This window comes from Chelonia mydas, chromosome 1 (genome assembly GCF_015237465.2).
Source record: "Chelonia mydas isolate rCheMyd1 chromosome 1, rCheMyd1.pri.v2, whole genome shotgun sequence".
NCBI classification, from domain to species: Eukaryota; Metazoa; Chordata; order Testudines; family Cheloniidae; genus Chelonia; species Chelonia mydas.
In genome coordinates this window covers 336267704-336281360 of record NC_057849.1, presented here as the reverse complement: position 1 = coordinate 336281360, position 13657 = coordinate 336267704, and the positions used below count along the sequence as shown (strand labels likewise).

General features: G+C 48.3%; 1 protein-coding gene across 6 annotated transcripts in view; it reads left to right on the top strand.

The window, feature by feature from the left end:
- Positions 1-4738: 4738 nt before the first annotated feature.
- GATA3 (GATA binding protein 3) overlaps positions 4739-13657 on the top strand; it is a 33660-nt gene continuing 24741 nt past the window's right edge. For 2 of the 6 annotated variants that reach the window (XM_043553080.1, XM_043553123.1), the window contains exon 1: positions 5206-5423. The gene's annotated coding sequence lies outside the window, so the exon portion shown is untranslated. Of the gene's footprint in view, positions 5424-13657 lie in introns of all 6 variants that reach the window. The other 4 variants (XM_027818952.3, XM_043553139.1, XM_043553095.1 and 1 more) reach the window with 4 other exon arrangements.

The following is a 13657-nucleotide window of genomic DNA, read 5'->3' as shown; positions in this document are numbered from 1 at the left end:
TGCAGCAAAATGTCATCAGATCCTGCCCTCTTCTGAAACACACACACACACAGAGACACACACAGAAATAATTTCAGGTGAACAACACCCCCCTCCCTTAATTTCTGCAATGAGAAACCAACACAATTAAATGTTCATTTGCGCACAAAGCAACCGGAGGTGTTTCTCCACTTTATGAAAAATGCTTTTTTCCCCCTTGCTTTTTTTTTTTAACAAGCAAGGCGATTGATAACAGAAATGTCTCATCGATTTTTTTTCTTATGCGCGTGAGACGGGGGGGGGGGGCGGAGAGAGAATTTAATATTATTGGCGGCTCCCTCTTAAAGAAAGAGATGCAAATTACGTTTTATCTCAACTCGGCTCCGTGCTTTATTCAATGTCTATGATTAATTGTCTCCTTTTTTCATAAAAAATAAACCCTGTAAAATTAGGATCTCGCTGCTTATGAGAAAATAAGGAAGCCCTAGTTGGAGGTCGATTTTGTTAATTTCAGCCTGAAATTGACACACTAATTAAAGCGCAGCGTCCACCCTTCTCCTTCTTCTTCTTCTTTATCAGATCTACCTTATATTTTCCCAATTAAAAACTGTTAAAAAAGGCAGTTGCACTGCCCCCAGGATAAAAAAAAAGCCCCCTTTTCACAACATTGCCCATCGCTTTCTGCCATCAGATTCATTGTGATGTATTAGATGCAATAAATTATCCCATGTTACAAAACATTGGGAGCTGAAAGGCTGATAATCTGGAAAGCAGAGATAAGGATTCATTATTCCGAATCATTATGAATCCAACGGTGCCTCTGACTTCTTTCTTAATCAGCTCCTCTGATCCTGGATATGTGAGCAGCACAGATAAGGAAAGAGTCATTTATAATTCTGCACCTCGTCTAATATTTTAAAATAAAGTCAGAGGCAAGAAAACGCTATAAAACACAAGCAAGAGGCGAGCTCCGAATGAAAAATCACTTCTGGTTGTTCTAGCCGCAGTAAGATTTAATTAAAATTCTGCATTTCCACGTGCTTTATATATTTTCTATCTTTTTTTTTTCTTTCTCATCAAGTCTATACTTGATAGGAATTTGCATTCGGGGTTATTTGTTGGACTCTAGTTCTGACTTTACTTCCCAAATCCTTGATTCGGGGTGGAGGGAAAGAACTTTGAATTTTCAGTTCCAAAGCTTTCCCCTCTCCGCCACCCTCCCCACCATGTCATTAGGTCGATCATATGAATGTACAAAGCTGGAGCGACTGGAAATCGTTTTAAAGGGAATGCAGTTTGCCCCCACAGAGCACAGCATCAAAGCCGAAGCGGCTGGCTTGGAAACATTAGATGAAGCTATTTAGCTTGAAAAATAAAGATTCTAATGATGTTTTAAAAATATATATATATCCGAGGAGGGTATTTCTTGCAGTGGGGCTGTTATTGATTTTTTGGGGCGGGGCGAGCGAGGAAGATCCATTTTAAAAAAGAGCAGGAGAAGGAGCTTGAATGATAGAGAATAAAACATTCCTGCTCTTTGCTAACCACCCCATTCCTTAGGGCGGTGGGGCTATCGATAACCACACCAGGTAGATGATATTTATGGAGGAACCGCCTGCAAATCCTTCTTTTGCTGGGTCCTGGATAGACGTTGTTTATTTGGGTCCTTGATTTCGATGGCTCCAAATATAAAACGTGGATCTACACCTGTATGTCAGGCGTGTCTTTGTGGGCGCTGCAAATTTTCACACGCGCTGCAAATTTAGCATCGCTGAAGCCTGGCTTATTTTGAAAATACAAGTCGTATTTTTAAAAACCCTTTGCTATCTGAATATTGCTCTACTGTAGTTTGGGATGGAAACTGCAGGCATCGAGGGCTGAGATATTTATGATAAACCCTGCGTGCCATTTAAAACCTCATTAGGGATGTTTAACCTTTGAAGCGCCAGCCGTCATCTCTGGAAATGAATTTAACGGTGTGGGGTTAATCCATGTGTGTGTGGGCGCGAGCGCGCACGCGCGCGCCCAGCTACCAGTCCCCGCTGCAGAAAAGGGCTTGATACAGGCTGAATCTTGAAACAAAAGAGAAGGTGTCTGGATTGTCTTTCGCAATTTCGCAGGTTGCTCACTTGCCCAGGGGAAGTTGGATCCAGCTAGATCCAATGAAACTCAATATTCCCCCTCCCCCCCCCCCCCAGTAATATCTGCAATCCTGGATAGCCCCACAATACTGCAGCGTCATGTTTATTGCGCCTACATATTTCCAAGCAGACAACTTAGTTTGGGATGAGCTTCGGTAGGCACCAGCGTTAATGGCTGAACTTACAACCATTTAATCAACCACAATATAACCCAAATATACCGCAGCTAATAATCCTATTGGTTAATAACGGAGGAAACAATTATTTTAAGGTTTTATTCCCACTTCGCTCTTTATTATTATTCCCTAATTTAGCCTAGGCTCTTCCTATGGGCTCAATACAAGCTTTTTTAAACTCGCCCGCCTCGTGGTTTTAACACGATCGTGAATAGCGAGCCCATGTTTGTCTGTATTAACTCTACCTGCTCGCCATCCGTTTCGACGGGATCCGAATTAAAACTGTCGGCAGCATCGCTTGCCTGTTTTTATTTGCATTTAATTGAGAAGCGACTCCCCTCTGCCGTCCTAATTATCTTTAATTTATCGCCTTCAGTGAATGCGTTCGCTAAAGTTAGAATTGGGGGAGCGATCAGGTTACTCGTCACCTTACAAAGAGTCACTTTAGAAAGGGAGATCGCAGATTGCCAGCGTCACAGAAAAAAATAACCCAGAGCTAGGAGTGGATTTTTTCCCCCCGCAAATGATCAATTTACTCGCTGATTTATTGAGCCTAGTTTCAGCGGGGGTAAAACCAAACCAAACCAAACCAAACCCCCTTCTCTGACTCCCCCCTGCCGGCGTCCAGGCCGGGCACCCTTCGCTTGGCTGATGAGCCAACCGCAGGGCAGGGAAGGTGCATTTTCTGTCCGGTGCCCCACGGCTTGATCCAAAGCCCGTTGAAATCAATGAACAGATTGCCACGGGCTATATGCGCCAGGGGCCCTGCCCACAGCATGATGTGATCGCTGCGCGCTATACAGGGGACCACATCTCCCTTGGAGGCACCGGGTCATTTAGTGAAGTATAGAAGGAAGAGATGACATCGAAACTCAAGTGGAGGGTTTTCCCCCTTCCCCCCTAGCCTTCTATTCTCTGGTACTAAGAGTGAAATATACATCATGGCAAAAAATACAGTCTAGCTGCCCTGGGCTTCCGTTTTAGGGGCAACATTTCCAGGTGATTCCTTAGGAAACGTGTCAGTCCGGCATTCTGTCTTTCTGGACATGCCCGAGGCTTTTCGTCCATGAATAGAGCTCCTTCCACCAACAAAAGAAAAGCATCTCGGGCAGGGGTTTAGCTCTCTGCTGTACGAATACTCTGACGGGAGAATTAACCTTCCCTTCGGTCCTGTGCCGCTGCCCTGCCCGATCAGTTGCATCAGGGAGCAGAAATCGGTGGCTTGATTTTAGTTTGGTTTATTTCCTCTTCCCCCCTCCGCCCCCCAAAGTGAGGTTTGGACGGTAGCGCCATTAAACGTGCCCCAGGAAAATGGCCCGGTGGTCTCCGTTCTCAATCCGATTTGGACCCTCACTTCAGTCTCGATTTAAACTACGCCCCAGCTACGCGATCGAAAGCGTTACAGCTGGATCGCCCGGGCAGACCCGCCGTTTGTCTTCCTGTCACCAAAGCTGTGCACGGACTACCAAGGTGTAAACGATTCTCCTCCCCCCCCCCTGCCCCCCAGTTCGGCGAAATAGAAACGATTCTACCCAGGATCTTTCGGGAAGCGCCAGATTGAAACGGACACGTGCTGGTTCCTGACTGTCCGAAGGTTTAGGGTTAACATTAGCACGTTCCGTATCTCCCCGAACTAGGAGGGCATGGAAGTGGGCTCTTGCCGAGGGTTATTGCTGTCCAACAACTGCATCAGTGAAGGAAGATTTCGCAGCCAGGCTGCCCCTCTGCGTTAGCTCCTTACTGCTCTCTGGGCACGGAGAGCCCACGGTTACGTTTGAAATGCGGCCACCGGCTTAGAAGTGGGGTGTTTTCCTAGGCACGATTCACGCAAAGGGTGCTTTCCCCGCGTCCCCCTTTCATAGCTGCATTCAGATCAAGAGCTTTTTAATTTCGTTTTGTTTTTGGTCTTGTACAAACTAACTGGCTCAAGAACAGAGGTGTATTTAACAACACACACACACACACACACACACACACACACACACGGTGTTTAAAAATCACCAGCGACGGCGTTTGACTGTATCATTCCGGGGAAGGGAAAATAGGTGATTTTTTGCATCTTTTAAAGCGCACACAGTTTAATTTCCTGGGTGCAGGGCCCGACTCAGAAATTGTCAGCCCTTCTCTGCTGGGGACGGGGGCTGAATCCGGCCCTGTTGCCTTTTAGGAAGGTCACCAGCGGATTTTTGACGACGGCTGGTGGATCTCACCTCCCGGGAGCAAAAACTTGAGCAAGTCTCTTTCCCGCTGTGAACAGTCTTCACTGCCGGTGGGATCCAGGTCTAATTAAAAATCCGCCATCGTGTGAGTGAGAGTTTTCTCTGCAGAGTTGTGTGTTTGTGACTTTGCGTGAAAGTGTGTGTTTTGTCTTCGGGTCTTTGTGTCTGGGTGGGAGTTGTCTCCACAGAGCTCTGTGTGTGTGTGTGTGTGTTTTCTCGGCAGATCTCCATGTATGAGCGTGTTAGAGGGTTTGTGTTTTCTCTCTAGTTCTCTGCGACACAAGAGTTTTCTCTCCAGATCTGTGCGTGTTTATTTGCTCTCCAGATGTTTGACTCACGCGCTAAAGTGCCTCACAAAAGCCAAAAACAAACAAACAAACAACAGGCATCAACGCGGTGTTACCGCTTTTCCTCGAAAGCTTTTGATCTCAATGGAACGAACCCCGGTCGTGTTTATACCGACTGTATCCTTAAAACAAAACAAAAGAAAAGAAAACACCTTTACAGGCGTTATAGGCAACGACCATCGTGCCTGGCACGGGTTACATCCCGTTCCAATCGACTTCCAGCCCCACTACCTGCCTCTTCCCCCCACCCTCCCTTCCCCCCGTCCCATGTGATTCGCAGGCTGGGTGTGTAATGGCATGCCCATCATATTTCTCTCACTCTTTCTCTGCCCTTTTCCAACCCGGAAGAGCTCTGATCTTCTAGACAGCCAGGAGGAGGAGAGGAGGAGGTCAGAGATTTGGGTGGGTGTTCGGAGGATGTGGATCACCCACGTTTTACTTCTCGCTGGAAGCTCGAGAGATGCCATCGGCCTCAGCAGCTGCCGGAGCAGTCGAGTCTGTCTGTCATTGCCGCCTTTAGATCGCCAGCAGATCAGGACAAAATAAGAAGCAGCTGCCCAGGTCAGTGAATATTGAGAATCTCCCCCTCCTCCCCCCCACTCTCACTCTTTCCCGTCTCCACGTGGAGAGAATTAGAAGGGATCTCGGCTCAAAGCGGACAGCAGACGCTGGCTGAAATGTAACACGACCCCACTCTTATTTGTCTTCAGTCGCTGGAGCTATTTGGATTTTTCTCAGTGACCTTGGGGGAAGACCCAGCTTGCCCGAGAGCTTGTTACCTCTGAAAGCTAGAGCTGAGGGGTGGGGCGTGGGGGGAAAGCATTGGAAGAGGTTGACAACAACTGCTTTGCCTATGGGTGCTGGGTAGCCGGGGACAGGGGCTGCTTTCACAGATGGCACCGCACATCTGCGTGTGTAGACGGAGGGGATGAGAGAAGAAGCGTTTAGGCGTGTCTACCGTGTTGTGTGTTATGTGCTAGAATGTAATTAATTAACGAGCGAATCGGTGTATACACGCTCCCCCCTAAATATAGATGATTCTTTTTATATCTAATCTCTCTCTCTCTCTTTCTCTCTCACACACTTGCATATATTCGGTAGCAAATACAAATGCACCTACATATACGTGTGCCAGGAACAGAAACATATAACCTATCTCTGTCACACATCTGCATGTGCGTATACATACAATCCTACACTGCTTTCTACCAGACTGCATCAGAGCACACTTCTACAGACACCCAGCAATCTCCTGGGCTGTATTCTGAGCGCAGCCTTGATCCATTTAGAGCCGGCTGCCTATGTAATCTGGTTTCTAAAGAACGGGAAGTGGTCTGGCTGGACGTGTCCGGCTGTTTTAAGACAGGTTTCTTGAAGGGACTGGTACCTGTATAATGGAGAATGATGATTTCACTACATCCTAAGGCGTGTCTGGATCCCTCCTTCCTCCCCCAAACTTGCCATCCGCTAGGTCATGTAGGGTATTTAAACTAGTAATTGGGTGCCTTGGAAATGTATTTGAGTGTTAAGAAATGAGCATTAGCTATAATTGAGCTCATTCAAAAATGTCAGCTCCTCTTACCTTCATTTGTCCATAAATAGGAGCGGGAGCATTAGGTGATGGGTTTTACTGTAACCGGATAATTAATACTCATTGGATATACTTGTTTTCTTCATTATTTATGGGCGGCAGTTGTAAAGCTAGGTAGCCCGGGTCTTTTATGTAAGGCTCGTGTCATTTGGCGTGGGGTGTGTGTGTGTATTTCAAGTTGGAGACCTGTATTTGTGTGTCCCCGAGAGAATGTGAAGCTTGTGTATTTCGAGGTTTATGCCTTTGTGTGTGTGTGTGTGTGTGTTGTTAGTTAGGATTTGTGTTAATGTGTTTCACTGCGTTACTTAGTATATTAAGTTTGTTTCCATCCGTGTGTTGTGCGAGCCTGGGCATTGTTAGGTGTATTTCCCTCTCTGTGTTGTATGAGTTTGTGGTTAGTGTGTGTTGTCATCTGTGTAGTGTGTGAGCTTGTGTGTCTTTCGGTTCCCATGGGGTTTTCGGTTCCCAGGCTGTGTTAGCTTGCGCGTTAGTGTGTAGTTCAATAGGTGGGTTGTGTTAACTTGTGTCAGCTTTGTGTTGTGTTAGCGTGTACCTGCTTGTAGACTGTGTGTTCGTGTTTCAGTCTCCGTGTTCAGTTGTGTGGTAGGGGGACAGAATCGATCCAATTAAAATCGGATGTTCTCAAGAGCCCCTAAAAGGCCCGAAGAGAGCTTAGGAGAGTCGCTGTTTAGCCACCAGTCAGAGATCACTTCGCAGCAATGACCGGCCTCGAAAACTACGGATTTATCTGGCAAACGCCCTCTTCTATCTGGGAGATTTTAGAGAGGAAAAGCCCTACTGTGAGGGCAGATAATGTGTCTTCAGTCTGACAATCCCCTTTAGATCCAGCGTCCCACCGAACAGGGAAAGCGATGGAATATCACACGACAAAACAGCCGGTGTAAATGTCTCGTTTAGATTCCCCTGACTCCCCTGACTCGATCTACCTTCGTGAGGTGGGGGAAATAAAACGATCCATCCGCAGCGAGGTTACATTTAGCAAAGGGCAAATTAAACCAGATTTCGGCTTCTGTTTTCATGAAAAAAAAAATGAACCCATTCGCTGCATCGGTGTGTATATATCTGGAGAAGTGTATGATGTGTATGCATCGTGTGTCGTGCGGTGTCTGAAGTTTTTTGTATGTCACGCGAAAATACACACCCAGGGTACAGAATATATATGCATGAAGGGACAGCGCGATTTATTTTAGGGAATGCATCATTTAGTTTAGGGGATACACACAGATCTTGATTCCCTTCCAGTAGCGAGAATGAGACATTCCTTAGAAGAAGGTCACTTCCATTGTTATTCAGAACGCTCTGCTCATAAAGGGAAAAGAGAAATGTTTTCACCCCCACAAGGAAATTTTGCTGTTAATTCATTCGTATCTCCCCCTGCCCTGGCGTCTTCCCTTGGTGTATTTTCATTGTGTTTTACTTTGTTACGGGCCTCTGGCCAGAGGCGAGGCTGACAAATGTTTTTTTTTTTAAGGCTTTAAACCTGGTTATAGTTTCATTCGTAGCCATTTTGTGGGACTCCCCGGGTAAATAAAGTGTCGTTTGGGATTAAAAACCAGCTGGTTTACCAGCTGCCCTCAAGATTCGTTTAAATTCGCCTTTGAATCTACCGGTCAAAATTGTCCCAAGCGAGGAAGGATGGATAGGCGCTAAATGCACCCTTACCCACGTAGACTTCCTTTAGGGTGGAGGGGGCAGAGAATATTTTTGGCTCCTTGAAAAGAAGCGAGGAATTCCTACCTAGAGGTGAGCGTTCACTCCTTTCAAGGCGAAGGTAGCCCAGCAATAGCACCAGAGCAAGGATCGGCGGGTTTAAGCAGGACTGGTTTATAAATTAACTTCTTCCACTCTCGGCATTAAGATCAATCGGATGAGGTTGGTGGTGGGGGGGGGAATAGATTTTTTTTCTACGTCCAAGTGATGATTCGAAGAGAGAAGGTCGCTTTATTTGCCGTAAGACTCTCTGGGACCTGTCCTCAGTGGCAGTGAATTATCTTTCTGTACCCTCGGATTTTTTCCCTCTCTTTCCAAAATACGGGCCGATTCGAGTTAAATCTCGAAGCAGCTACGTTTGAAAGATGGGTGGGGGGGGGTGTTAGCTAATATTATTATAATATTTTTTGTGTGTATGTGTCTGATGCTGAAGAAAAAACGGAAGTGGAACTTACCAGGTCGGAGCTTGAAACTGACCTGCATGGACAACAAGCCCTGCTCCATGTGGGTGTCATCACCCGGCCTAGAGAGGAGCTGGGGGTACCAATAACCCTGACAGGACAGGACACCTCTTCTTTGCCCGAGCTCCTCTCTCTCTGTCTCTGCCGTGCAGTTTGGGAATGTGCAAGGGGCAGAGAAGGCGCCTCTGGGACTCGCGGAGCCGGTTTTGATCCTTTCTCGGACCTTGTGTCCTGGGGCAGTAGCCCTTCTCCTCAGCTTCAAAGGGGGAGGGGAGGTTCCCCCTCGCAAGAAAAGGCCCAACCTCTCCCCCAATTTTCATTCTTGGAATTTGTTTGCTTAGGGCAGATGAGGGGTTTCCCCCTTTCTCCACCCACCCACCTCTCTAGCTACAATTCGTCTGATTTTTTTTCTTTTGGGGGGGGGGGGGGAATTAGGGTAAGAGAGGGGAAGAGGAAAGATCATTGGAAACGGGGTAATCAGTCGTTGATCTTTTCTCTCTTTCAGTCTGGTGCGTGTCTGCGCCTTTGTGTTTCCTCCTGATTTGCAAAAGAGGGAGAGAGGTGAAATTATTCGAAAAAAACCCCATCGGGCTCCTTTCAGAGCCAAGGGCGCGAGGCAGCACCTCCGTGTCCATTAGGGCAGGCTTGCTTTAAAAATAAAATAAAAAAATAAAACCAAAGAAAAATCCGAACCGAGCAGCGCTTCCTGCTTGTGGTTCCCTTTTCACGGATAAAGGGGTTGGGGAGAACAGATCGTTTCTGGCTGATTCATTGCAAGAGGGGGTGGGGGTGGCGTGTGCGGGGGTGGGGGTGGGGGGGAGCTTTCGCCTCTCTCGTTCTTTGTTTAAACTCAGAACAGTTCTGCAAATCCGGCCTCGTCCCCATCCATCTCCTTCTCACACACCGGGCTTTAGGGGGTCGATTTGTTTGGCTTTAAGCGGTTGTGGCTGTCTTCATCCTAGGGGGTGACAACGCCGAATTGACATTAGGCTGTTTACACTTCCCCACCCCCGGCGGCGGCTGGAATATGGGGCTCCCCGCTCCCCCCTTTTCCCGCCCCCCCCCCCATCCCCCTTGACGGAGCACAAGTTGTTTTACACGGCAAAAAGTCTTCGGAGCTCTGCCCTGGGCCGTGTCCTTTGCATAACCCTCCGATCGGCAGCCCCAGGCTGTTTAGACAGCTTTACCTGTACTCCTCTCGTCCCCTGTAAAAATCCCAACCCGGCACACGTAATTTAATCCGCTTTCAGTCAACTGTAGTCTAAAGGGGCTGGGGGGAGTGGGAGGGGGGCTGCTTCTTCCTTTCCCCGTCCCAAGGAGACGTAGAAATTTGGACCAGGTGCTGGTAATAATGATGGGCACCGAACGAACCCACGCCGCAGAGGCTTCGACAGGGAAAGTGGCTCCCCAGCTGTTAACGACTGGATCCCACGCCCCTTCTCAGCCAAGCCGTTCACACGGGTACCGGGACTGGCCTGGCTTTGTCCAGCTAGTTCCATGCCCGTTGCAGCGGTCCGGCAACCTTCAGAGACCCCGGGTGGCTTTGGGGCGGGCATCCCCGGTTGGCTGGGAAGCATGGGGGGTACTAGAGAAACCTTCCCGAGGGGAGTGTAGGGCTTGTGATCACTGTTTGCCTGTTTTGTGTGTGACGGACCTTTTCCAGCCAGGGAGCCCTTCTTCCCACCCCCTCCCCTCCAAAAACTGCCTCCTTCCCTCCCCTCTCCAGTTCCTGCCTGCCCCAAGCCGCTGTGACTTCTGGCTCCTTCTCGCTCTCTCAGCTGGAAAAGATCTACAGACCGCCCTGCATGATCTCCGTGCCACGTCCCTCACCTTCAAATCGAATTAACCGCCCCCCCCCCCGCCGCCGCCGCAACCCCTATTGTTTTTTTGCTAATTGCTCCAACAATGGGTCCCTGTTAGAACCGAGCTGTCAATTAAAGCCCCTGCTGGGGTGGGAGGAATTATGTCAACTACACCGTGCTCAGCTGGACAAGGAGGGGGAAGGAACAGCCCGGGCTGAGATGAGCCGCCTGTATTGTCCAGATAGACGCACAGGGAGCCCTAACTCTCTTCAGCTCCCCAGGAATGATAAGGCTGGTGTTCAGATTCAGGGAGCCACCATCGGTAAATAGATTGCCATGCCATTATCACTGCTGTTATTCTGGTATTTAGGCTGCTTTTAAACTCTATCCCCGGACTGTTTGAGGAGTATTGAGGACTAATGAAGAAATACTTCGCTAGTATTTTCTGCATATTAACGACCAATACACATGTCATCCGCGGTGTTTGCTTTCAATCCACAAGCCCCAAATCTCCGGGATTCTTTTGATCACATTTTTTCGTCGTCCCCCCCTCCTCTGTCTCAAGAGTTGCACAGAAAATTCGACGTTAAAGAGAAGGCTGTGACAGATTTGTAACACAAGGGTTGGGGATGCAGGTGGAATTAGTCCAGGGTCCTTTACAAAGCAGACTTCAGTCGAAGAGCTATAGTAGTTAGACCTGTTAGGCCATTCCCGTCCATGCCCTAATCAGTGTCAGATTGTTCCATAAAGCGCATATTTCCAGTTCTACCCTCGTGCCGGATATGATCCATATTTGCCCTAATGCACATATTTATGTTTTTGCAGCAAATTGAAACATTTCTTCTCCATTTCTCCTCCAAATCACTTATGTAAACAAGTTTAATGATCGCCCAAGGCTCCCAGAAACACAAGTTTTCTTTGCTGGGATTAGCAACTTTAGGACTTCTACATGAATATTCCTTTTTACTGTCTCTCTGCACGCCTGCGAGTTTATGTGGGCTTGGCTATAACTCTTTCCAAATACAGTTTTATCTCACCTAACCTGTCACGGCATCTTAACATCTGCGCTTTGAAAACACTGATCTTATTACGATGATCATCTTAATTCACTTTTTTTGGGGGGGAGGGGTTTTTAAATGTCCAACGCAATCTGCTCTAGAAATCTCCTGTTTCCCTCCGGGGCTTTCGGTCTGTATAAGGGGGGGTCTTCATAAAATGTTCCTTGTCTCATCATGAGACCCACTGCAACGTTGGACAGTCAGAGGGGAGAGAAGGGGCTGCCTTTGAAATGACCCTCTGCCCGCCTCCTCCGCTAAAAAAGAGAATTTCCCTTGAAATTGATGGAGCCCGGCAGGATTCCCCCTCCTATGATCGCTTTAAGCAATACATAATGACATTAAATAAAAAAGGAGCATCCAAGTAGAATCCCTCTTACCTATAGGAGACTGCTGTGTGTCTTGGGAGAGAGAGACCACGCTTTTTGCAGCATCCACTCTCCGATGGTGAAATTGCTAATGCAGAGAACAAGCTAAGGTACAGCAAGGGAACCCGAGAGGCCAGCAAATGTTACAGGCTGGGTGAGGGGGGGGGGGGAACCCTGCCCATGTGCCCCCTCCATCCCAGTCCGGGGTGGGGTGGGGGGGGAGAAGAAGCGGGGATAGAGAGAGAGCAGGAGGAAAAGGGAATCGTGTGGACACACTGACACCGTTACTCTCTATAAGCATTGAAGAGTTGGTCCAAACCTAATGCGTCTCAGATTAATTAGTGCACGGCGCTCCTTGAGCGCCCGGTTCTTGGCGTGTGCGTGTGTAAGCCCCCCTCCAGCCCCGAGAAGCGCCTCTCTCTCTCTCTCTGCAGCCCCTTGCCTGCCTGCCTCTTGCCCTGCTAATGGGCTCCCTGGCACGCTGCATGGCTTCCCCTCGGCAGCATGGCTCTGAGCTCGGCTCCTGACGTCAATGCCCTGTGGCGTCGGCTAGGCTGGCCAGCGAAGGGCAATGCAGAGAGGATCAAAAGAGCAACCTCCCATTTCCCAATTACACACTGTCAATCCAGGAGTCCAAGGGAGGCGGGGGGAGAAGCTGGGAAGCAGACACTGAATACCCCTCCTTGCAGCCCCGGCTCCATTACGCAGAGCATCCCCTTCGAGCGACTCAGCCCCCGGGTGCCTACCTGACTGCTCAGCGCCCTGTGGGCAACAAACAAGCCATGCCAGCGCACCCAGAAATCAAACCTGCCTGCTTGGGCAAACCGGTAGCACGGTGCTCGGAGCTGTACACTCAGCAGATCCGAATGAGAGCCCGGGAGATGAGCTATTGAGTGATTCGCTCATCTCCTTTTATTGCATTAGTTAAAAGCCCTTGGACTTGTTTATATCCGTGGCCCCCCACCACCTTTTAAATGTCTTGCATCCCCAGAGTTCATGTTCTAACCGGGATGGATAAACCGATATTTATCCGTTTACTCCTGCGAGCACAACAGTTCGGCGGTATGTTTTCTCTGTCTCTACACCTCAGAACTGCCCAACTCAGAAAAGTAACTGAATGTAGGTAGCAGTTTATCCGCTACGAAGAGATCTACAAATTAGAATATATCATTTTTGTAATACAAACAATTCAATTTGCATACGTGCAAACATGTGCATAATAAATGTATTTAACTGTCATGACTATTTCATCATAAAATCTCTCTCTCTCTCTCTCTGTCGGCTGTGTGCGGAGCAATTTCCAGTTTGCATATAAGACTGACTAATTAAAGCTTTGGAGGACTGACATATGCGGAACGATTGTATACCTCTTTTGGTGCTGCTGTGGACCCAGTCAATAAGGTGTTGGCCCGCTGGGACAAGGCCCGAGGCTGAAACGTTTTTCAAAGGACGCCGTTTTCCACTTAGCCCGTAGCGCTGGGGAGTGGACTGCGTCGGTCGCCTTTTGCATTAATTAAACGCTCCTCATTGAAGTGCTGGGGCGTGTACTCACACAATGGGGCTACCTTGCACGATCAATCTGCTGCCCATGTATAGATCCACGTATATATTGTTGCCTGGCAGTTTATTTCGCGCACGCCTTTGAAGTTCCCCCCCCTCCCCCCCTTCTCCCCGATCCGGGCACGCTTTAATTTAATTATTTATTTACTTGACACTTTGCTATTTTGCAAACCTCCTCCGGGGCAGCCATGGAACTTGTTGCACGTTTGAAAAAGCCAGCGCCTGCC